This window comes from Myxocyprinus asiaticus, chromosome 22, assembly GCF_019703515.2.
Source record: "Myxocyprinus asiaticus isolate MX2 ecotype Aquarium Trade chromosome 22, UBuf_Myxa_2, whole genome shotgun sequence".
Taxonomy (NCBI): Eukaryota; Metazoa; Chordata; class Actinopteri; order Cypriniformes; family Catostomidae; genus Myxocyprinus; species Myxocyprinus asiaticus.
In genome coordinates this window covers 1,270,001-1,296,385 of record NC_059365.1, presented here as the reverse complement: position 1 = coordinate 1,296,385, position 26,385 = coordinate 1,270,001, and the positions used below count along the sequence as shown (strand labels likewise).

Here is a 26,385-nt window from a genome sequence, read left to right as displayed (position 1 = left end):
ATAGAAAGTAAAACCGATCAATTATTATTTTAATAATCATTTATTGAGAACATTTATTTCATTGCAATGGACATTGCAATTTCATTGCTTAAGAAACTTTAATTATCTTTTCAGAAGTTTTTGAATCACATTTCATCAAAATAGATATAGGCTGTATGCTTATATCTTCATGTATATCTCTTTATCAACCAAAACTTTTAAGAATATTGATATATAATTTTTTGCTTACCACTGACACTTATCACATGGATATTTAATAAAAAATGATCGCTGATTTTCCGAAAGAAAAAAAGTAGATTGTGATATATCACGTTATCACGTATCATATCGCCCAGACCTAGACTAGATCCATCCACACAGCCTAGCCTTTCCGTTTCGACTGACTTGTTCTTTTGTTTTTGCATTTGCCATTTTGTTTTGCACTTCACCACTACCGTCGTTTTTCAGTGGCCGATACCGATATCTAGAGAGCAGGATGGCCGATATAGATACAATTTAACAACAGCAAATCAAAACAGAAGGTGAAACAAACATTTATCTTGTGCAATATTTACTCAAACTTGCATAAACTTGAACAGAAAAAACCTTGAAAACAGATTGTTGACTGTGCATTGACAAATCTATTGGTAGATTTTGAATCTGACACAAGGGAAAGTTAACACTTCTGTTAGTCGGCCAAGCGGCCGATAATTGCAAAATGTCCAAATATCGGCAGAATAAGCCTGTAAAGCCTGATATATGAAAGAATTATAAAAATTCTAATTTTGTTGACATTAAACTGTTTTTAGTACTGTTTTTAGTACCACTTGCACTATAAAAAGAAATCGTGCAAAACAAAATGTTTGCACGTTTTTTTTGTTAATGTATCGTATTTGATACATTAGGCTTTAAAGGTCATTATCCTCCTGATTTTTGTGTGGGACATTAGTTATTGAAGTGTTTCTACAGTGGTAAATCTTGGGGTATTATCAGAGGACTCTCTGGGCTTTTCAGAGATATCAAATGTTTGAGAGTTTGAATATACACAGAAATATTAGTGCACACTTTAAATATATCTTATAAAATGTATATGTCAGTATTTTCAAAGCTCTGTGATTTGTTTTGTGGTGTGCATGAATGTAAATATAATGATGATTGAGAGATATACATCAAAAGTCTGTTGTATCATATTTAATACATGGATTTCAAAGGGGCTTTTTCAATAAAATAATATACAATATTTTAAACAAGCACAAGTTGCTTATATTCATCAAATACTCATTTTAAAATATCAGTAACAATATAATCATTACTGTCACTTTAACTTTATTAAAATCAGCAAAGATAAAACATAAACATAATAAAAACGAGTGCATGCAATACAGAAGCAGACATTTTTGGAAACATTTTAAAAATATTTTTCCATTAAGAAATATCCGGAAACGTCCACCAGGTGGCAGCAGACATCTAGTACATTGCAGACAACAGGATTTTCGGCAGAATTTTGATTATGTTAATGATGCTGTTACTTTGGAAAATAGTGTATCAAATTTGTTATAGGGTTAATTGGCCTGTCGGATATATCGTCTGTCACTAGTCTTGACCTCTGAACATGTTAATCTTTATCATATTTAATAATGAATTCTTTAAGAAAGTTTAATGTTTTATCTGTGTGCTCTGTAATGGTTAAGAAGTCCAATTTAAGACTAAAACAAACATTTTATTTTGTTAGATTCAGCTTCATTGCATTTTTGTCTCTGAAGTATTGCTAGTAAACACGCACTCAAACACACAGTCTGCATGTCTGTGACTCTTACAAATACCTGATAGACAGATCAGTTTGTACTTGTCTTTACTGAATCATTTTTATTTGAAAAATGAACGTGCCATCGGTGTGATTGGTGTGTTGTGTGTGTTTGTGCACTTAAAGTGTGTGTCAGAAGGTGTTGAAAAGTATTAGCGGATGAGTGGACTGTTTGTTGTGTGTGTCTTGTGTCTTTCGAGGTTATCTTGTCATTAATCTCTCGTTGAAGTTTACAGAATTTTAGATTTTGATTTTATGTGATGTTTACATTTATCATTTCACGGTGATGCTTTACATTAAAGCTCTATTGGGTAACATTAGGTAACGTGAACTAACGAGGAACAACCGTTTTTACAGTATTTATTACTGTTTTAATCTATTAATTAATTCACAAACACACAATTGTCCATTATTAAATCATGTTAGTGAATAATGCATGTTAACGTATGCCACTTTTAATGTTAAAATGTTTTAGTGTATGTTGAAATTAACGATAACCAAGATTAAAACAGCTGTAAAAGTATTTTTCATTATTAGTTCATGTTAGAATGAAATGTAGTTAACTAATATTAACAAGTACAACCTTTTGGTGTTTAAAGTGTTACTCATTACTAAACTCTATAGACCCTCCGGGGGGTCCAAAGCGGGGTGCTATAGTGGTGCTATATAGTGAAAGAAGTTTATGCTTAAAACGTTTAAATTTCTGCGTACATTAGTCAGGCATATGAGGTATCATTTGAAAGTTTAGAATCTGAACTTTTCAGAGATAACCATCAGTTCTGCATTTATGTTACATAAAATAACAAAATAAGGCCTCAAAACATTCACGTTGAAAATTAGCACCCCCTAGAGGTAATGGGGTAGAAATATTTATATGAAAATAAAAGTCCTTCACATAGCACATAAATGGACAAGTCATATATCAAATGAAAGCTCTCATTCTCAGGATTCACTGCTGCTGTAAGCCTCAAATAGCTAAAAACTTTATATCTGCTTTTACCATAGGCAGTTTTCTAAAAATGAGCCATTTTTTACTTGTCTGTGAGCTTGTGTGTTTGAATAATCCAGTGTTATATATTAGATGTCCAGAACAAAATATGCCATCCAGCAGGAAAAGCATGCAAAACAAATCATTAGAAAATATGTTTTCAATTATTGATGATATCAAATATAAAACAATATTTTAATTTTGATTAACGTATATACCATCGAAAAGGGGAGGATCTCAGCTTTCTAATGACACCTAGATTGAGCTTGTAGTCCACTCAGAGGCCGAGATATTCAATGAAACAACAAGAGTGGTGCTTGAACTGAACATTAGACTGAATGTCTATGGATGAGCAGCTCTGTGAGGGATAAAATGTGTTAAGAGCGCCACCTACATTTCAGATCTGTATATTGTGATGGAATGTGATGGAGAATTTGTGCAGTGTGTTTAATGCTAATGTTTTCACTGTTTTTGTCTCTAAAGGGTCCAGAGTTACTGAGTAAATATGTGGGCGAATCAGAGCGAGCCGTCAGAGAGGTGAGACACGCCCATCTTTACCTGTTTAAAGGGACAGTCACTCATTTTCTGCATAAAGAGCCTTTGATGATAACAGTACTGGAAATAACTTGTGTGTGCATTTCTGTTGGCTTTTCTAAAATTCTGCTAAACATCTCCTTTTGTGCTCTGCAGAAGAAAGTCATACGGGTTTGCAACAACATGAGCACGAGTAAATGATGACAGAATTTTAATATTTGGGTGAACTAGTCCTTTGATATACAGGAATAATTTGTCAAAATTGATTTTGACTGTGAAAAATGAATTTGTGAAGTCTTTCTGTCGTTACTGTTATTCTACAGACTTGGTTTAGGGTTTTTCCAAAATCCTTAAAGCAAGAACAAAATTATAAATTGTAACTCCTCTTTGAGCTTTCAGGCTACATCCAACAAATTTGGCACAGACCTTCAGACTGTTTTGACTCGCATTGCTGTGACTTTTCTCACAGATCGGACTTACAGTTTTCCCATAACGGACAATCGAATATCCAAAAAAATCCCATAGACTTAAATTGACGGAATGTTCAAACAGAATGTTCTATCTAACAACTTGCTAGAACACCATACCAATGCCTAGCAACCAGTCAGAACACCCTAGCAACAGGTCAGAACACCCTAGAAACCAGCTAGAACAGCCTAGCAACACCTAGCGACCAGCAAGAACATCCTAGCAACCACTTAGTCATGCACTGTCTGTCTGTCTGACTGTATAACCTTTAAAATTTTAAAACCATTGTAACCGTTTAAGCTCTGAAGTTGTTTTTAACGATTTCCTGTTTCAGTGGCATACTCAAAATGACAGGCTTATAACTTGACAAAAAAAACAAAACAAGGAGGGTCAAGTGTTTGGTATCATTGTAAAGAAAACTTATAGTTTGATATAGATTATGACACATTCTGAAACCCTCAAAATTCTCAAAATCACACAAGAAATTGAGCCAAAAATGTACTTTTTTCACAGAGTTTCATTCTGTGCCATTTGAGTCATCATTGAGTCTGTGTCATGTATTTGGCGCCATCTTCTGCCAATTACTTTGTGTGTGGACTCGTTTAAAAGATAATCACCTCCTCTAAATAATGGTATGTGATTATTTATTTACATAATTTATTTTATGTTCTGATTATTTGTCTTGAAGTTATAAGCAAAACCGCAACATATAAGCAACACCAACATAATTGTCAGAGACATATACTCAGCTATTACTCACTATATTTTTGTCTGTGAGTAACACAAATAGGCTGGTTGTATTCTACTCTTTGAGATTTTTCTAACGACATATGACACATGACTATTTGATGAGTTTGATGATTTTACTGATTATAATAATATGTACAGTGCAATTATTTAAAATAAATGATCAAAATGGAACATTTCTGATTTATCTGCAAATTTCGAAGCACTTGTTCAGATTTGATCATAATGTCTACATGCATTATAAAGTAGAGCTTCTAAACTTTCAAACAAGACCTATTTTGTGTTGGTCAAGACTGTAGTTATTAATATTTTTTTTCTTTCAGGCCCATCCGAGCATAAAGGGTTAAACAAGGCTTTGTCAAGCTAACATCAAAGTTTGTATTGACAGTCTTTACTTGTCTAGTTACAATTCAGATTCAACATCCCGAAGTGTGTGGCCAATTTAATTCATATTCACACTCATGAATTGAAAGGGAGCCTATTATTAAATACGGAGTTTTGCCCAACTCTGACACACACACACACACACACTCACACACACGAAACAGGAACATCTGCGCTTTAGACTCACACAAGCAAGTCTTTGTTTCCCTGAAGACAGATGGAGAGAAGAATTCTGCAACTTCCTGTGTCTGTGTGTGTGTTGGTGTGTAAGAGAATCATAAACTGTGTTTTTATTTGTTTGGCTCTGTGCTTATTTAATTAATAAAGTGGTTTGTGTTTCAAGATTCTGACAGGAATACACACACACACACACGCACACACACACACACACACACACACACACACACACACACACACACTGTAAATCTGTCAGTGATGGTTGTGCTGAGTCAGAGTTCATTTACTCAATTGAATTCTGAATGACAAAGTGATTTGCTGATGAATGTATTTCACTTTCATCAAACACAACACACACTCTCTCTGATGTTTCATTCTTCTGTAAGTCTGCTGCTGTAAATATATATATATATATATATATATATGTATATATATATATATTTGTTGAATTTCAGTGTTTGTGCTCAATATGTGAGTGACTGAGGAGCATTTGGGTTTAAAAATACAAAATCATCAGTCATCTGTGTAGCCCTGACACTAAATATTATTCAGCACAAACAATCACATATATTAACTTCGGGTGCTTTCATTTCTAGAGGGTTAAAACGAACAGATTTCAGTGTTATTCTTTTTGTTATATGAAGGTCTCATTAAAATGGACATGGAAACTTTGTACCAGGCCTTCATCATTTACTTTTGGTATTTTTCAAATGTCTTGTACAAAAATGTAGCGAGTAATAGCTAAGTATATGTCTTTGACAATTATGTTGGTGTTGCTTATATGCTGTGTTTTCGCTTATAACTCATAAAAAATAAACAGAACATAAAATCTCACATAACATTACTTAGAGGAGGTGATTATCTTTCAAACGAGCCCACACACAAGATAATCAGATGCATAGATCATTAGATAATCCACATGAAGCACAATGTTACATATGACCACCAGGAGATGGCGCCAAATACATGACACAGACTCAATGATGACTCAAATGACACAGAATGAAACTCATTCTGTGAAATCTCATTACTAAAATCATGTCAGCATGCTATGCAAACCTTTAGTCATTGTTGTGTTTGCATGTGTAATTAGTTCTTATGTTCAATTATTACGTTTTATTTGTTTGGAGAGGCTTTTGGACATTATGATAAATTATATTTGTAATGCTATAACTTTTGATTGCTTTGTCGTATCAACACAATTTTTCTCAGATACAGCTGACATGATTGAAAAAAACCAAAGCAGTTTTTTGGAGCCACCTTATTTACACCCAGAGATATATAATGTCAAATAAGAAAAAAAAAGTACATTTTTGGCTTAATTTGTTTGTGATTTTTCAGCATTGTTTTAGACTGAGAGTCTCAGAATGTATCATTATCAATATCATTAATTTTCTTTACAATTGTCCTTTAAAATGATACCAAACACTTGACACTCCTTGTTTTTTGTGTGTGTGTGTTTTGTTGTGTTATAAACCGACTAGAAAGGTTAATCTGACAAAAAGTGTGTTCTGCAGTTCTTCTCATGCAGGTGGAGTTGGTGATCGTGTGTTGGCTCAGTTACTGACCGAGATGGACGGAATCGAACAGTTAAAAGACGTCACAGTTCTCGCCGCCACCAACAGACTGGATATGATTGACAAGGTACAACACCTGTCTCACACCCTTTACTTACTCTACAGCACACACAGACACACACATACATACATACACAGTCATTTCCTCTCTAATAGCTCCTGCTGTGCTCCAGTGTTTCCTCTTCCTGTCATCAGAGGTTCACAGCAGCTGTCAGTCACTCTTGATTGACAGCTCCTGTATGAGTCACAGCGGGGCGGCTGGAGGAGTTATGACCCCCCTGTAGAGTCAGCAGGGTCCACTCGCCCCCTGTTCTGCTGTTATAAACTTCATTTGACACACACACACACACACACACACACAACTAACGGCCCCATTTGGAGTCTCTCTAACCCCCCACATGATAACAGGAGGTTCGTTCAACTGCTGGAACTTTTCATAGTTCCTGGATCTTGTTCAGGGTTTACGTTGTTGTTGTTGAACCAAACCAGGAACCTTTTCAGTTCCTGCTCCAGATGTTGTACGGGTGGAGTCCGAACAGCAAATGTTTCTTGTTGGTTAAAATGCGCCATCGGTGATTAGACAACTGATACCCTCGATTTTTAAAAGGCTGTATAGTAAGCTCAGCTAAAACTTTGGGTGATTTCTTGCTATTGGAGGATAGATCCAGCTCTGCTGAGTATTTATGGAGAAGAAAAAATATAGTGTAAGTTTGAAACGTCAAACAGAAATAAGAATCTCTGACTCTCTAATCAAGTTAGGCTTTGATGACCATGATGTCAAACAATATATATATATTGAAAATAAAGAAAATGTAACAATCACTGTTGTCAGTGACCTGAATATTGTCATCAATGGAAAACTCAAGTTGTCTTAAAGCTGCACTACGTAACTTTGTGCTCTCACTGGAGTGACAAAATCACTTACTACCTTATTGCACTTTATAATGAGGTTCTAATAATACATATTGATCTATGGCATAATTGATATAACTGCTATAACAAATATACATGCTTTATATTTCTGCTTTTAAACCCTCTAGAACGCTTGCCCTGTAGACGTTTATTATGGGTGCATTTCTGTAAAATAACTAAATGACGAGTCTAAATGATCATCCGTGGTGATTAATGTGATTTCACAGATGCTGCACATAAAGCTGAATCTGCTTTGAATGTGAAACATTAGTCGCTGTGTTTGTTTGCTTGTTTATTTGTCTTTAACAGATAAACCAGTGAGAGCTGCAGCGTCTTATCATGAACTTTTACTGACCTGTCTAGCAATTTGTTGTGTGTTTGTGTGTCAGTTGTGAGGTGTTTATTGGGTCTGAATAAACAAAAAATCCTTGACACCTCGATTTTTCTCTCAGCTGTTGTTTCACCCAAAAAATACAACCTGTCTGTTTGGGGTTGGGAACTACCGGTTCTAAATAAGAAAAAATGTCCAGAACCAAATGACTTTCATGAATTTCGGTAACAAAAGATTTTAATGAGCCGGTTCTTCTGAATCTATTGCACGACGAGTGTAGCCCGATTCCCGAACGAATGACTCTTATGAACCGGTTCTTCTGAATCTATTGCACAACAAGTATAGTCCGATTCTCGAACCATTGACTCTTACGAACGTGTTTTTATGAATCTATTGCACTACCTGTGTAGTCCGATTCTCAAACGAATGACTCCTATGAACCGGTTCTTCTGAATCTATTGCATGACGAGTGTAGTCCGATTCCCGAACGAATGACTGTTATGAACCAGTTCTTCTGAATCTATTGCACAACAAGTATAGTCCGATTCTCGAACCATCGACTCTTACGAACGTGTTTTTATGAATCTATTGCACTACCTGTGTAGTCCGATTCTCAAACGAATGACTCCTATGAACCGGTTCTTCTGAATCTATTGCACGGCGAGTTTAGCCCGATTCCCGAATGAATGACTCTTATGAACCGGTTCTTCTGAATCTATTGCATGACGAGTGTAGTCCGATTCCCGAACGATTGACTCTTATGAACCGGTTCTTCTGAATCAATTGCACGACGAGTGCAGCCCGATTCCCGAATGAATGACTCTTATGAACCGGTTCTTCAGAATCTATTGCACGACAAGTGTAGTCCGATTCCCGAACGATTGACTCTTATGAACCGGTTCTTCTGAATCAATTGCACGACGAGTGTAGCCCGATTCCCGAATGAATGACTCTTATGAACCGGTTCTTCTGAATCTATTGCACAACAAGTATAGTCCGATTCCCGAAAGAATGACTCTTATGAACCGGTTCTTCTGAATCTATTGCACAACGAGTGTAGTCCGATTCTTGAACCATTGACTCTTACGAACTTGTTTTTATGAATCTATTTCACTACCTGTGTAGTCCGATTCTCAAACGCATGACTCCTATGAACCGGTTCTTCTGAATCTATTGCACGGCGAGTTTAGCCCGATTCCCGAACGAATGACTCTTATGAACCAGTTCTTCTGAATCTATTGCACGACGAGTGTAGCCCGATTCCCGAACGAATGACTCTTATGAACCGGTTCTTCTGAATCTATTGCACGACGAGTGTAGCCCGATTCCCGAACGAATGACTCTTATGAACTGGTTCTTCTGAATCTATTGCACGACGAGTGTAGTCCGATTCCCAAACGAATGACTTTATGAACTGGTTCTTCTGAATCTATTGCACTACCTGTGTTGTCCAATTCACGAACGACTGACACTAAAGAACTGGTTCTTATGAATATATTGCATCTGTCTGATAACTGAATGAATGACTCTTATGAACTGGTTCTTTTTCATCGAGAGTGCTAGTTGCACAGCTTGACCAGTGTTGTCCAATTCTCGAATGAATGACTCTTACAAACTGTTTTTTTAAATCTATACTGAGAAACACAGCGCAACAAATGCTGTCCAATTCTCGAATAAATAACATTTATGAACTTTTATAGCACGAAACACATCGCAATATACAGTATGTAGCACCATTCCCGAACAAATTACTCTTATGAATTGCTTCTAATGAATGTATTGCACTTCCTGTGTAGTCTGATTCCGAATGAACGACTCTTATGAACTGGTTCTTTCGAATCAATAGTGCGAAACACACAGTGCAACTAGTGTAGCCGATTCCCGAACAAACGAATCTTATGAGCCAGTTCTTTTGAATCTGTTGTACAATGAGTGCAGCCCGATTCCTGAATGAATGACTCTTATAAGCTGGTTCTTTTCAGTGAATCAAAAACTTTGTGAACTGCAAGTCATTCGTTTCATCATGTCCAACTCCAAAATGATCCAAGAACTCTAACTGTGTTTTCTGTAGCTGTGTAAGGCTTCTGAGACTTAAATTACAGTTTTTAGTGGATGTTTGTTTATATCACAATGTGTAGTTCAAGATTCATATTATGGGTTTTGTTGTAATTACTGGTATTTTATTAAACAATAATGAATAAATCTGTACTGTTACAGAGAGAAATATTCCATCCCACTTAAAGCTGATGTCCTTCCGCTGTCATTTAAACACATTTCTGAGTGTATATGTTTGTATTTGTCCTTGAGTGTGTGTGTGTGTGTGTGTGTGTGTGTGTGTGTGTGTGGTGGCAAAGAAAATTGAGCATGTTGAGCCCTGGGGGACGCGGCTCAGTGTGGTGAACAGGTAACTGGATACACGGGAAGGGGGGAGACGGAGCGCCGAGAAAGGATCCGGCATGTCCGGCAGAAAGATCCTGACAGGGATCAAACTTCAAGCAGCCTAACGGTGTCAGATTCCACCAGAAATGCTCTTTATCGACCAATCAACAAACGGCAAACACTCTGAACACGAGACTAACCTCTAACTGTTTAATTATATATATGATATATGGCATGTTGAAAATTTGTGAAACAAAAAAGCATGTTAAAATTACGGTAACACTTTCTATGAAGCCCATATTTATAATGCATTATAAAGGCATTATACTGCATTAGTAATGTCTCATAAAACACCTTATAATACGTTATAACTTCTCATAAATAATTATTACTACAGTTATAACACATTATAAGACTTCCCTTATTCATAGTTATACTTTAGAGTATAATGCATTATAACACAAGCAGAAGTTAATAAAGTTAATGGTATAAGTGCTGTATAATGTAAACAGTCATATTATAAGTGTTCTATATCTGCTTTAAGTAAAGTTACTAAAGAAATATCTTCTTATAATCAGCTATAACATCTTTATTTTTCTCAAAAGAGAGTTTCTGATATATTTGAACCTTGTAGCTTCACAAGTGTTTTTCATAATATCTCAAAATGTACATTGAATGTGTGTTATTGTGTATCTTGTGCATGTGTAATGTATATAACTTCAGCATGACTTTTAATGTCTTACAATGCATTATAAATATGGGCTTCATGGAAAGTGATACCAAAGATACTAACCATCGAGCTGTTAAACTGAAAACATTGACAGAAGAGTATGGCGATATTTTGAATATATTCACTTTATATGCGCAGTGATTTTGCTGCCGATGCAACAGTGTAAATATCACAATGAAATTAATGCGCTTTTTGGGCCATTAAGTTTCATTCAAAAGAATTTATTTTAAAAAAGCAAATATCGAGGCACTCACTTACAATGGAAGTGAATGGAGACAATTTTTGGAGGTTTAAAGGCAGAAATGTGAAGCTTATAATTTTATAAAAGCACTTACATTAATTCTTCTGTTAAAACTCATGTATTATTTGAGATGTAAAGTCATTTAAATCGTCGTTTTAATGTTCACTGCGTTACGTCATCATGGCAACGAAGTTGTAAAAATTGTCTATAAGTTTCCACAGATGCGGTTAGTAAGTGATTTAATCACAGTAAAATCATGTTAACACACATATTGTTTATGTCTTGTGTCTATACTTTTGAAACAGTGAGTATTTTAATGTTTACAGATTACTGACCCCATTGACTTCCATTGTAAGTGTCTCACTGGAACACACATTTAAAGAAAAGGAGGGACGAGTCGAAATTAATTTCTGTGGTTATCAACTTTATGCCACAAATGCTGTTGACTGAGATTAACTTGTATTGAACCTGGAATATTCCTTTAACCCTTTAAACTCTGAATGTGTTTTTAAAGATTTCCTGTTTCAGTGGCGTATCCAAAATGTAAGGCTTATAACTCGACAAAAAAAAACAAGGAGTGTCAGATGTTTTATATAATTGTAAAGAAAACTTTTCAAAGTTTTTAATGATATAGATTATGATACATTCTGAGACTCTCGGCCAAAGAAACTGCTGAAAAATCACACAAAAAAATTAAGCCAAAAATGTACTTTTTTTCATTTTTATTTTTCTGATTTGACATTATATATCTCTGGGTATAAATAAGGTGGCTCTGAAAAACTGATTTTGTTTTGTTCCCAATCATGTCAAATTGTTGTGTTGATACGACAAAGCAATCAAAAGTTACAGCATTACAAAAATAATTTATCATAGTGTCCAAAAACATCTCCAAACAAATAAAACATAATAATGGTACATAAGAACTAATTACACATGCAAACACAACAATGACTAAAGGTTTGCATAGCATGCAGACATGATTTTAGTAATGAGATTCCACAGAATGAGTTTCATTCTGTGTCATTTGAGTCATCATTGAGTCTGTGTCATGTATTTGGCGCCATCTCCTGGTGGTCATATGTAACATTGTGCTTCATGTGGATTATCTAATGATCTATACATCTGATTATCTTGTGTGTGGACTCGTTTGAAAGATAATCACCTCCTTTAAGTAGTAGTATGTGATATTTTATATTCTGTTTATGTTTTTTGAAGTTATAAGCGAAAATGCAGCATATAGGCAACACCAACATAATTGTCAACTAAATATACTTAGCTATTACTCACTATATTGTTTGTCTATGAGTAAAACAAATAGGCTGGTTGTATTCTACTCTTTGAGAGCTTTCCCGCAACATATGACACATGACTATTTGATCAGTTTTTACTGATTGCAAAAATATGCACAGAAAAAATGTGATCTCAGCGATTTGGACCGTGGCATGATTGCTGGTGTCAGATGGGCTGGTTTGAGTATTTCTGGGATTTTCACACACAACAGTCTCTAGAATTTACTCCGAATGGTGCCAAAAACAAAAAACATCCAGTGAGTGGCAGTTCTGTGGATGGAAACGTCTTGTTGATGAGAGAGGTCAACAGAGAATGACCAGACTGGTTTGAACTGACAAAGTCTACGATAACTCAGATAACCACTCTGTACAATTGTGCTGAGAAGAATATCATGTCTGAATGCTATTCTGAGATGTGTGTTGCCGCTGTTTTGGTGGCACGAGGGGGACCTACACAATATTAGATGGGTGGCTGATCGGTGTATATATAATTTTTTTTTTTTCATTATATCACCCATCCATTTCTTCTGTTAACAGTTGTGTTATCAAAAGTTGTTGTCTTTTTCAACTTGAACGACGGTTGAAAACATTCCCTTTGCGTTCAGCTTAACGGAACTGGATTTAGATGATACAAAAGATCAGCCAACGCACACACACACAGAGCTTCCGCTGTGCTGCTTTAGTCCTTTAGAGAGAGAGAGATAGAGAGAGAGAGAGATCGAGCACAGGAAATGAGGGCTCTTTTGTGAGCTGATATCTGGCACAGACTTCCAGCATGTGCAGTCTTGCCTCTTGGCAGATCAGACCACCAGAACTTCAGCCCAGGAAATCTCCCCCTGACACGAGTCCTTGAAGATTAAACAATATCACTCGCTCTCTTTCTCCTCATCTGTCTCTCGCTCTCCATCTGTGTTCAGTCTGTTTCATGTGCATGCTGTCTGATTTTGCAGTGTTGTTGTACACACATTTCTGGAGGATGTTGAAAACGCTTTCACATCTTGATGGAAATAAATCGATCTTTAAATGCATACCTAAAAACTCAGTTTTGGAAAACCATGAAATTCTTTACTAAACTTTTTATACAAACCATTAAAACAAAATAACAGATGATTTGGAGCAGACAGTAAAGGAAAAGCAGTCAACAAGTGTCCATACATTGAACTCTCTCAATACTGTATGTGCTGTAATCTAGATAAAGAAGCTCAAATAGAAGATTAGTTTCATTTGTTTAACAATTTTGGTCACTACATAATTCCCGTATTTCCATTTCTGCTGTATATTGGGCCCATACATTTATTGTATGTACAATTATATATAGTGTATTATATTGTGTATACAAAAATATGAATAAAATATAATATAATTATTAATAGGTGTGCTGAGTGACTCCAGCCAGGTCTCCTAAGCAACCAGATTGGCCCGGTTGCTAGGGAGGGTAGAGTCACATGGGGTAACCTCCTCGTGGTCGTGATTAGTGGTTCTCGCTCTCAATGGGGCGTGTGGTAAGTTGTGTGTGGATCGTGGAGAGTAGCATGAGCCTCCACATGCTGTGAGTCTCCGCAGTGTCATGCACAACGAGTCACGTGATAAGATGCGCGGATTGACGGTCTCAGAAGCGGAGGCAACTGAGACATGTCCATGCCACCCAGATTGAGGTGAGTAACCGCGCCACCACGAGGACCTACTAAGTAGTGGGAATTGGGCGCGCCAAATTGGGGAGAAAAGGGGATAAAAATAATATATATATATATATATATATATATATATATATATATATATATATATATATATATATATATATATATTAAATAGTATGCATATAAATATTATAATATATATAGTATATTAAAAAATTATATATAAATATATAAAATGTATATGTAAATATAAAACAAATTTTGTAATAAAATCTTTAGAAAAAAATCTTGATGTTGATAAAAATAAACTATGCAAATAATTAATTGCAAACATCCACTTGTATTTTGTACTTGGAAAAATGCACAATTCTCAGCTGCATTCTCTGCAATCCAACAGCCGTCAGTAACAGATAGGGCGAGTCATAAATCTGCCCCTCAGTGTTCCCTCCCCTCTGTAGCTTTCCAGGGCAGTTATCGTAATAATACCCTTATTGTTTGGCCCCAGAGTGTCAGGATCCACCCCCTCGGACCCCAAACAGCACATTAAAGCCTCTTACAGGTGGATTAGGTGAACGTGGAGGATTGCAGACACAGAGGAGAACTTCTCGCTGTCCAGTTGAGAAAGAGATGCTCTTTTCCTTTAAAAGCTGCCAAATGTAGCTCAGCAGAGAACAGACGGCCATTCATGGACACACAATCCAAACATAAAGCAATAATCTGCTCCGTCATCCTTGCATGAGCCCCGTGAAAGAGAGGAAACCTATCCAACACTACACACACACTGACCTGTCAAGCCAAACACACCTGTACACCTGCTGACAGTGAGTGTATTTACATGCACTTTGAACGTTTATTAAATTAGCTTTTTTAAATGTCATGTAAATGCACTCACTGTCAGCAGGTGTAAATGCACTCACTGTCATTTAGTCCGACTGAAATCTACCAGTCTGGTTTTTGCGAAATCAAACTAACAGATCTAGATAATGCGTTTGTAGACTGGTTCCGTTGAGCATGTATACATGCTAATTAGACCGCAGTAGGACTTGGCGGTATGCGCATGCTCCGAGAAACAGAGTTTCCATGTGACGTGTGTTTTTAACCTGTAAGTTGAACACATCTCAAAGCAGAGATGAAAAAGAGCAACAACAAAGGTTTAACCCTTTAAGCTCTGAAGGAGTTTTTAAAGGTTTCCCGTTTCAGTGGCATACCCAAAATTAAAGGCTTATAACTCGACAAAAAACACACACAAAACAACAAGGAGGGTCAAGTGTTTGGTATCACTGTAAAGAAAACTTTTAAAAAATGGTATAGATTGATACATTCTGAGACTCTCAGCCTAAGAAACTGCTGAAAATTTAGCCAAAAATGTACTTTTTTCCCTTATTTTTTTATATGCCATTATATATCTCATTATATATATATATATATATATGGCTCCAAAAACTGCTTTTGTTTTGTTCCCAATCATGTCAACTGTATCTGAGAAAACTTTTGTGTTGATATGACAAAGCAATCAAAAGTTATAGCATTACAAACATAATTTATCATAGTGTCCAAAAACATTTCATTCTGTGCCATTTGAGTCATCATTGAGTCTGTATCATGTATTTGGCGCCATCTCCTGGTGGTCATATGTAACATTGTGCTTCATGTGGATTATCTAATGATCAATACATCTGATTATCTTGTGTGTGGACTCGTTTGAAAGATAATCACCTCCTCTAAGTAATGGTTTGTGATATTTTATGTTCTGTCAATTTTTCGTGAAGTTATAATCAGAATGCGGTATATAAGCAACAGCAGCATAATTGTCAAAGACATATACTTAGCTATTACTCACTATATTTTTGTCTGTGAGTAAAACAAATAGGCTGGTTGTATTCTACTCTTTGAGAGCTTTCCAACAACATATGACACATGACTATTTGATCAGCTTGATGTTTTTACTGATTGCAATAGTATGTACAGTGCAATTTTTTTGGTGAATTATCAAAGCGGAACATTTCTAATTTTTTATTTTTTTATTTTTTTAGCAAATTTCAAAGCACTTGTTCAGTTTTGGTCATACTGCCTACATGCATTGTAAAGTAGAACTTCTAAGCTTTTAAACGATAGCTATTTTTTGTTGGTCAAGACTGTAGTTATTCATATTTTGATGATTTGTTTTTTCTCGCGGAACCATCCGAGATTAAAGAGTTGCTACAAATGTTCATTTTTGGACAGATCAGCTGTCTGTACGCTATTCACACCTGTGACATTATTTTGTCTGTATTCTGCCCATTGACTAATCTTCTTATCTGTCTGCCATAACAACACTTACAGGTGCATCTCAATAAATTAGAATGTTGTGGAAAAGTTCATTTATTTCAGTAATTCAACTCAAATTGTGAAACTCGTGTATTAAATAAATTCAGTGCACACAGACTGAAGTAGTTTAAGTCTTTGGTTCTTTTAATTGTGATGATTTTGGCTCACATTTAACAAAAACCCACCAATTCACCATCTCAAAAAATTAGAATACATCATAAGACCAATAAAAAAAACATTTTTAGTGAATTGTTGGCCTTCTGGAAAGTATGTTCATTTACTGTATATGTACTCAGTACTTGGTAGGGGCTCCTTTTGCTTTAATTACTGCCTCAATTCGGTGTGGCATGGAGGTGATCAGTTTGTGGCACTGCTGAGGTGGTATGGAAGCCCAGGTTTCTTTGACAGTGGCCTTCAGCTCATCTGCATTTTTTGGTCTCTTGTTTCTCATTTTCCTCTTGACAATACCCCATAGATTTTCTATGGGGTTCAGGTCTGGTGAGTTTGCTGGCCAGTCAAGCACACCAACACCATGGTCATTTAACCAACTTTTGGTGCTTTTGGCAGTGTGGGCAGGTGCCAAATCCTGCTGGAAAATGAAATCAGCATCTTTAAAAAGCTGGTCAGCAGAAGGAAGCATGAAGTGCTCCAAAATTTCTTGGTAAACAGGTGCAGTGACTTTGGTTTTCAAAAAACACAGTGGACCAACACCAGCAGATGACATTGCACCCCAAATCATCACAGACTGTGGAAACTTAACACTGGACTTCAAGCAACTTGGGCTATGAGCTTCTCCACCCTTCCTCCAGACTCTAGGACCTTGGTTTCCAAATGAAATACAAAACTTGCTCTCATCTGAAAAGAGGACTTTGGACCACTGGGCAACAGTCCAGTTCTTCTTCTCCTTAGCCCAGGTAAGACGCCTCTGACGTTGTCTGTGGTTCAGGAGTGGCTTAACAAGAGGAATACGACAACTGTAGCCAAATTCCTTGACACGTCTGTGTGTGGTGGCTCTTGATGCCTTGACCTCAGCCTCAGTCCATTCCTTGTGAAGTTCACCCAAATTCTTGAATCGATTTTGCTTGACAATCATAAGGCTGCGGTTCTCTCGGTTGGTTGTGCATCTTTTTCTTCCACACTTTTTCCTTCCACTCAACTTTCTGTTAACATGCTTGGATACAGCACTCTGTGAACAGCTAGCTTCTTTGGCAATGAATGTTTGTGGCTTACCCTCCTTGTGAAGGGTGTCAATGATTGTCTTCTGGACAACTGTCAGATCAGCAGTCTTCCCCATGATTGTGTAGCCTAGTGAACCAAACTGAGAGACCATTTTGAAGGCTCAGGAAACCTTTGCAGGTGTTTTGAGTTGATTAGCTGATTGGCATGTCACCATATTCTAATTTTTTGAGATAGTGAATTGGTGGGTTTTTGTTAAATGTGAGCCAAAATCATCACAATTAAAAGAACCAAAGACTTAAACTACTTCAGTCTGTGTGCACTGAATTTATTTAATACACGAGTTTCACAATTTGAGTTGAATTACTGAAATAAATGAACTTTTCCACGACATTCTAATTTATTGAGATGCACCTGTATATTTACACCCAACATGCATCTTTGCAGTAACATCAAATGTCTTTCTTTAAAAACAAGTATAAAGAAAAAACTTTTTCATGATCTTACATGGACTATTTTCACACATTACATCATAAAATACAATAAAAGATGGTAACAGGTGCATACTATGGCCAGGGTTAGCATTAGTGCCATGAATGCAGAATGTAAACATAACAAATTACACATTATCTACTGCATATTGTATATCTTACTTTCAGTGATCATGGAGTGGTTATAACAGGTTCTATAACTGATATAATGTGGATTCCATTCATAGAATGAAACAGAAAGCTGGTTATTTATTGAATATGCAGCCTGAAGCAAATAACAGGTTTAGTGACAGATCAGTTAAAGTATACAGACATTAAACCTATAAGAATACCAGTGATCGCTAGGAAAATATATACAAAGCATACATCTCTTAATCGCCTGTTTATGCACGGCATCTTTCATCAGTCTAAATGTTATTATTTATACACCGTTTATGAGGAAAATGTCTAGGAAAGCAAGGCAGAGCTCGTATAGTTAGAACAATCTGATCTGCACCATCTGATTTGGGGTTCCTGAAGCTCAACTGGTAGAGTGTGGCGCTAGCAATGCCAGGGTCATGGGTTCGACTCCCAGGGAACACATGAACTAATAAAATGTATGTCTTGAATGCACTTCAAGTCGCTTTGGATAAAAGCATCTGCCAAATGCAAAAATGTAAATGCGAATACACCAAAATGCATGCATAAAGATTTTAAGAAATGCACATGGCTGTAACATTTTTCCTGTTGTTCCTGTTGTGTGCATCTCGCTGTATGACGCGTAAGGTCAGCTGGAAACGGTCTACGTCACATCCTCAGCGCAGGGGATTAAAAAGTACTCAGAAATTATACTTAAGTGAAAGTATGGATACTGAGTGAAACTTTTGCTCAATTAAAAGTATCTAGCCAAAAACATACTTGAGGGAAACTAAACAAGTGTTCACATTAAATTGTACCGGTACTTAAGTATTAAAAAAGTAAAAAGTAGCTTTTTTTCCTAGCTAGAATGAAATCAAGAGAGGAGTTTGTGTGAGAGAGGATGTTGTTAAATTTGATTGGTTTGTTAAAACCCCTTAAACTCTATTGGACCCGCCTGCGGTAGATTTACAAAAAGCAATCTACTAAGTTTTGTTTGGAATTGATTTGTTGATGTGGTCGATCTACAGCTTCACGTGTTGTTTTAAAAAAGGGTTCATCTTGGGAAACGGGATTCTTTTGACTTGTTCATGATCAATCATTTCATAGTGTCACAGAGTCCCAGTGTTTTCAGTTTTCAGGCGATCAGCCTATGATTGGCTTACTCATCGTTGACTCTGTATCTTAAACTAGGATATGAGAAAGTATTTTAAAATGAATCTCAGAACAGGAAGCTGATCAGTCATTCTCTCAGGAGCAGAATAAATATTTCTCTCTCTCTGTTAAATACATCAGCTAAAGATGGAGTGCAGTCATTTCCCTGTCTCTCTCTCTGTCTGTCTGTCTGTCTTCGTCCGCTGACCAGACTGTCTCTCCTTTGGCTCGTTCTCTCTCCTTCCTTCCTGTGTTAATTGTTCCCCTGTCTCACAGCGAGACGAGGCTGCCAGCGCTCAGCTCATTGGATGAACATTCATTATATGCTCAGTAATTGTAAACAGACACACACACACACACACACACACACACACAGTCTCTCTTCATCAGTGTTTCACTGTGTTTTTCAGTCAAAATATCATTTTCGAGTCTCCCTGCTGTCTGTATCTTATTATGGGTGTTTGGCATTTTCTTCAGAAAAAGTAAAATCTTGTGTTTTTATAACAGGTGGATTTAAATGTTCTTGTTCTGGAGTTTTAAAATACTATTAATTTCTTCCAAGAGTAGCTTGACTTGATCAGATATGCTGAATTCACCCAAGACAAGTCAAACAATAAATTCTCTGTTTGTCTGTCTTTCTGTCTATCTTTCTGTCTATCTGTCTGTCTCTGTCTGTTTGTCTATCTTTCTATCTTGTCTTGTCTGTCTGTCTATCTTTCTATTTGTCTATCTGTCTGTCTGTCTGTATGTCTGTCTGTCTGTCTGTCTGTCTTTCTGTCTGTCTGTCTATCTGTCTGTCTCTGTCTGTCTATCTTTCTGTCTTGTCTTGTCTGTCTGTCTATCTTTCTGTCTTGTCTGTCTGTCTATCTTTCTGTCTGTTTTTCTGTCTGTCTGTATATCTTTCTGTCTTGTCTGTCTGTCTATTTGTCTGTCTGTCTATCTATCTTTCTGTCTGTCTGTCTTGTATGTCTGTCTATCTTTCTGTCTTGTCTGTCTGTCTATCTTTCTATTTTTCTATCTGTCTGTCTGTCTATCTGTCTTGTCTGTCTATTTGTCTATCTGTCTGTCTATCTGTATGTCTGTCTGTCTGTCTCTGTCTGTCTGTCTATCTTTCTGTCTTGTCTTGTCTGTCTGTCTGTCTATCTTTCTGTCTTGTCTGTCTGTCTATCATACTGTCTATTTTCTATCTGTCTGTCTGTCTGTATATCTTTCTGTCTTGTCTGTCTGTCTATCTATCTTTCTGTCTGTCTGTCTATCTGTCTGTCTGTCTATCTGCCTGTCTGTCTGTCTATCTGTCTGTCTCTGTCTGTCTGTCTATCTTTCTATCTTGTCTTGTCTGTCTCTATCTTTCTATTTTTCTGTCTGTCTGTCTGTTTGTCTATCTGTATGTCTGTCTGTCTTTCTATCTGTCTGTCTGTCTATCTGTCTGTCTCTGTCTGTCTGTCTATCTTTCTGTCTTGTCTGTCTGTCTATCTTTCTGTCTTGTCTGTCTGTCTGTCTATCTTTCTGTCTGTTTTTCTGTCTGTCTGTCTATCTTTCTATCTTTCTGTCTGTCTATCTGTCTGTCTCTGTCTGTCTGACTATCTTTCTGTCTTGTCTGTCTGTCTGTCTATCTTTCTATCTTTCTGTCTGTCTATCTGTCTGTCTCTGTCTGTCTGTCTATCTTTCTGTCTTGTCTTGTCTGTCTGTCTGTCTATCTTTCTGTCTTGTCTGTCTGTCTGTCTATCTTTCTGTCTGTTTTTCTGTCTGTCTGTATATCTTTCTGTCTTGTCTGTCTGTCTGTCTATCTATCTTTCTGTCTGTCTGTCTATCTGTCTGTCTGTCTTGTCTGTCTGTCTATCTGCCTGTCTGTCTGTCTGTCTATCTCTCTTGTCTGTCTGTCTGTCTGTCTATCATACTGTCTATTTTTCTATCTGTCTGTCTATCTGTCTGTCTTGTCTGTCTGTCTATTTGTCTGTCTGTCTATCTATCTTTCTGTCTGTCTGTCTATCTGTCTGTCTGTCTGTCTATCTGCCTGTCTGTCTGTCTGTCTATCTCTCTTGTCTGTCTGTCTGTCTGTCTGTCTATCATACTGTCTATTTTTCTATCTGTCTGTCTATCTGTCTGTCTTGTCTGTCTGTCTGTCTGTCTATCTTTCTCTCTTGTCTGTCTGTCTATCTGTCTGTCTTGTCTGTCTGTCTGTCTGTCTGTCTGTCTATCTGTCTGTCTTGTCTGTCTTGTCTGTCTGTCTGTCTCTCTATCGGTGTTCATGCTGAAAAGGAAAATCGGCGTTTGATGACCAGTTAAAGTAAACAGAACTCGTTTTTAATCTGTATGACTTTCTTTCTTGAATGGAACACAAAAGGAGATGTTAGGCAGAATGTTCACGCTGCTCTTTTCCATATAATGAACGTATACAGTGAACAGCAGCTCTCAAGCTCCAAAAAAAGAACTAAAAATCACCATGAAATTAGTGCATACTAGAGGTCAACCGATAGTGGATTCTGCCGATAACTAAGGTGGTAGAAAAGGCAGATAACCGATTAACTGGCTAATATTTGTTTTTAAATCAATTTATAAAATACACAAAATTTTCTTAGTCTTTCCTTACTATGACGGGCACAGACACAGCGGCTAAAAGAGCCCAAAATGAATAAAATCCCAAACGCAGTTTATTGAGCAACCAAAATCCTAATAATGACCCGAAAAAATTAAGATTTGATACATAACGTGGAAATTTTAAATATAAACAAGCCGAAATGACAAAGACTTAGCCCCGTTACGATGCTCTTAATGTAAGTATTAACCAAATGAAGCTTTTTATAGCCTATATATTCACCAGATGAAGGATTTTGTATAAATCTGTATATATACATGTATAAACCAGATGAGGTTTAATAAGCTTTTTTTTGTTGCATGCCCTCGCTTCAAGAACACTTGATTAACTAATCAAAAATAACACAATATTCATTGAAGTGAGGATAAAATATGGATGAATATTATCAGTGATGAAAGATTTAGATTAGGGCTGTCAATCAATTAAAAAATGTTGTTGAATTAATTACATGAATTAATCACATATTTAAATATTTGCTGAGAAAGCCCCTCAAATAGCAATAATTCAGCATATAATGATTAAATAATTATAAATAGTTATATATATATATATATATATATATATATATATATATATATATATATATAATACAGATAATTAAAATGCATTACATTATTGTGGCAAGTAAAGTATTAAAAAAGATGGTAAAAATTTACAATAAGGTTCCATTTGTTAACATTACTTAATAATATTAGTTAACATGAACTAACAATGAATAATACTTTTACAGCATTTATTAATATTAATGTTAATTTCAACATATACTTATACATGTTAGATGCTTTTGGAACATGTCTGTTTAGTCGCATCATAAATGTACCGTTTTTAGTTCGCTGTGTCATGTTAAACATAGTTTGAAACTTAAAAAAACACTGTGTTCAGATTTGCGCTCCATCAAGCTGTTTAAACACAAGAACGTGTTCTCATCTTGTGCTGTCTGCTGTCAGTAAGTGTGGTTTGTTCTCTGTATAAGCTGCTCGTTGCCTATACAGCTGGAGTTTCACTTACCGCCCCCTGGAGAAAACAGGTGGTACAACAAACTTGAATTATGGTCCGGGGACATTATTAATTGGGTTAATTTTTTTATAATTAATCGCACTAAATTAACAACAGCACTAGTTTAGAAAAAGTAAATCCCTACAAGTTGTCTTTGATTGTTTTTATTTCACCTCTAGAGGCCGCTGCTATACTGTAAAACTAAGCTTTTCTATGTTCTAGGCCAAACACGACGGAATAATATATATATATATGTATATATATGCAACTATCGGTACTGATTAATCGGTAAAACCGATATATCGGTCTACCTCTAGTTCACACGACTCGTTCACTGCTGTATTTAAAGTCTACTGAAGTCATCCGATAGTGTTGTGGGAGGAACAGACCCAAATTTATGTTGTTATTCACTGAAAATCTTACCCTCTACTGCAGCTCTCAAATCTCATTTGCACTTCAGCATTTATATTTAAACTTACACGTATAGTTTGGTTATTGAACATCTGGAAACCTGTGCCATTCGTCATCAATGATGTCAAACCTTGCATGACGTGTCTAACTGAATGTGAGCATAAATGAGGAAAAAATTACCTTAAATTGGGTCTGTTCCTCTTGCAAAGCTGTCATATGACTTCAGAAGACTTGGAATATAGAGAATATACACAAGTCATTTTTTGGAGCTTGAAAGCCGTGCTCACTATGTAATGTTGTTGTATGCCAAGAGCTTATTTTTTTATTTATTTTGTTTACTTTTTGATCATGTTTATTCAAACAAATAAATAATGACACAATTTTCATTTCAGGTTGAACAATTCCTTAAAAGGAATGATCTGATCTTGAGACTAGAGCAGTGGGTTAGACTGTCCAAACCCTTTATAGATGTTAAACACACCAGACCGGGACACCAGAGCACAACTCTTCCTGTTTCAGGACCGCTGTGTGGAGAGCCACGAAATTTGTCCTTTTTGCAGCGTGGTAACATTTTGAGCTAAGAAAAGACCCATCGCTTCCCCTCAGAGCGTTCATTTAGAGCTGTGATTACAGAGATTCTCTTCCCGCAAACACAAACATAGGGCTGCACAAACAACCGTGCCAGCGATGTACATCCAACAGAAGGAGAAACAGAGAATTAGACCAGCGGAAGCCACGAATAAGAAGCTGCGTTTGTTCTCGGCCTGAGCACAAAAGACAGAATAATGGAGAATAGACAGAATAGACTGAAGGAATGAATCTGCATGCTGTTGGTGTTTTTGTGTTTGATTGGTAGTTTTCACATCCTCCGTGTTGAGTAGATAGAACAGCTATGTATAGCATGTAGGATAAAACAATGCTACATCGCTGTCTTTTTTGTTTTGAGCGATCTTACACAATAACTACACTTACTGTTATAAACATCAAATTAAAAAGTCTGATTCATTTAGTTACTTAGTGGCAGTTAATCCAAATAAACGAATAACTGATCGAATAGATTATTTACCAATTCTTGAGTCCCCCAGAAAAATAGTAATAATGCATATTTAATAATTAGCCCTTTAAGCTCAGACGGGCCCGCTAGAAGAAAAGAAAATTCTAAATATTAATAACTACAGTCTTGACCAACACAAAATAGATATCGTTTCAAAGTTTAGGAGCTCTACTTTATAATGCATGTAGACATTATGACCAAAACTGAACAAGTACTTTGAAATTTACTGACAAATCAGAAGTGTTCCATTTTGATAATTTATATATATAAAAAATTGCACATTACATATTATTGAAATCAGTAAAAACATCAGACTGATCAAATAGCCATGTGTCATGTTGTTGGAAAGATCTCAAAGAGTAGAATACAACCAGCATATTTGTTTTACTCACAGATAAAAATATAGCGAGTAATAGCTAAGTATATGTCTTTGATAATTATGTTGCTGTTGCTTATATACCGCGTTTTCGCTTATGACTTCACGAAACTTAAACGGAACATAAAATATCACATACTACTACTTAAAGGAGGTGATTATCTTTCAAACGAGTCCACACACAAGATAATCAGATGTATAGATCATTAGATAATCCACATGAAGCACAATGTTACATATGGCCACCAGGAGATGGCGCCAAATACATGATACAGACTCAATGATGACTCAAATGGCACAGAATGAAACTCATTCTGTGAAATCTCATTACTAAAATCATGTCTGCATGCTATACAAACCTTTAGTCATTGTTGTGTTTGCATGTGTAATTAGTTCTTATGTACAATTATTATGTTTTATTGGTTTGGAGATGTTTTTGGACACTGTGATAAATTATTTTTGTAATGCTATAACTTTTGATTGCTTTAAAATTTTATTTTCTGAGTTACATTATTTACACCCAGAGATATATAAAGTCAAGTCAGAAAAATAAGAAAAAAGTAAATTTTTGGCTCAGTTTTATTTTTATTTTTCAGCAGTTTCTTAGGCTGAGAGTCTAAGGTATGCCACTGAAACAGGAAATCTTTAAAAACACCCTCAGAGCTTAAAGGGTTAATACTCATACTGATGCATTCCAGAGCTTTGCAGATGAACATTTCTGAAATCCACACACTAGATATACATATTGCACTAACTGAAGAGCCACATGTGTCGCTTATTCTTAATAAAAGTGTATTTTTGGACTCTCGAAAATCAAGATTTGACATTATTTTTTCGGATTGAGAGCTCCATATCTCTGGGATTTAACCATATAGGGTCTTAAAAATGAAGATACAAAAAGGAAAGTTTGTTTTGAATCAGAATCTAAAAGTATATTCAAATATCTTTAATACTTCTGGAGTTACAGGCACTCCAACTTTGGAAAAACAACACAAAAAAATGTTTTCCCCCATTTTTGGACTCACACTATTGGCGTATAATGCAACAAGAGGTGCTGAAGTCAACTGATTTCAGTAATAGATCTACGTATCTCTGTGTAAAAATAAAATCATGACACTGACACCTTAAAAAGGTTATTTTTTTACCTGTAGTTTTGCTCCAAAATCATTGCTGAAAATGTTGACCCCCCTCTACAAAATAACTAAGTAATTATTGATCCATGGCATTTAATAATTTGGCTTTCATCATCATTTATGTTTATCTTTTACCAGTAAAACAAATGATGAAAAACAACATTTTGAACCGGGGACCTCTGGTTGAGTTGACATGGAATGACCCTTGTATGTGTTTATGTTTGTGTGTGTGTGTGTGTGTGTGTGTGTGTGTGAGAGAGAGTGAGAGTGAGTGTGTGTGTGTGTGTGTGTGTGTGTGTGAGTGTGTGTGTGTGAGAGTGAGTGTGTGTGTGTGTGTGTGTGTGTGTGTGAGAGAGAGAGTGTGTGTGTGTGTGAGAGTGAGTGTGTGTGTGAGAGTGT

General features: G+C 36.1%; 1 protein-coding gene and 1 pseudogene across 2 annotated transcripts in view; one reads left to right on the top strand and one right to left on the bottom strand.

Annotated features, from left to right (window-relative positions):
- nudt6 (nudix (nucleoside diphosphate linked moiety X)-type motif 6) overlaps positions 1–26,385 on the bottom strand; it is a 930,254-nt gene that overhangs the window by 39,959 nt on the left and 863,910 nt on the right. The window lies entirely within an intron of this gene.
- LOC127413141 (ribosome biogenesis protein SPATA5-like) overlaps positions 1–26,385 on the top strand; it is a 77,120-nt pseudogene that overhangs the window by 16,554 nt on the left and 34,181 nt on the right.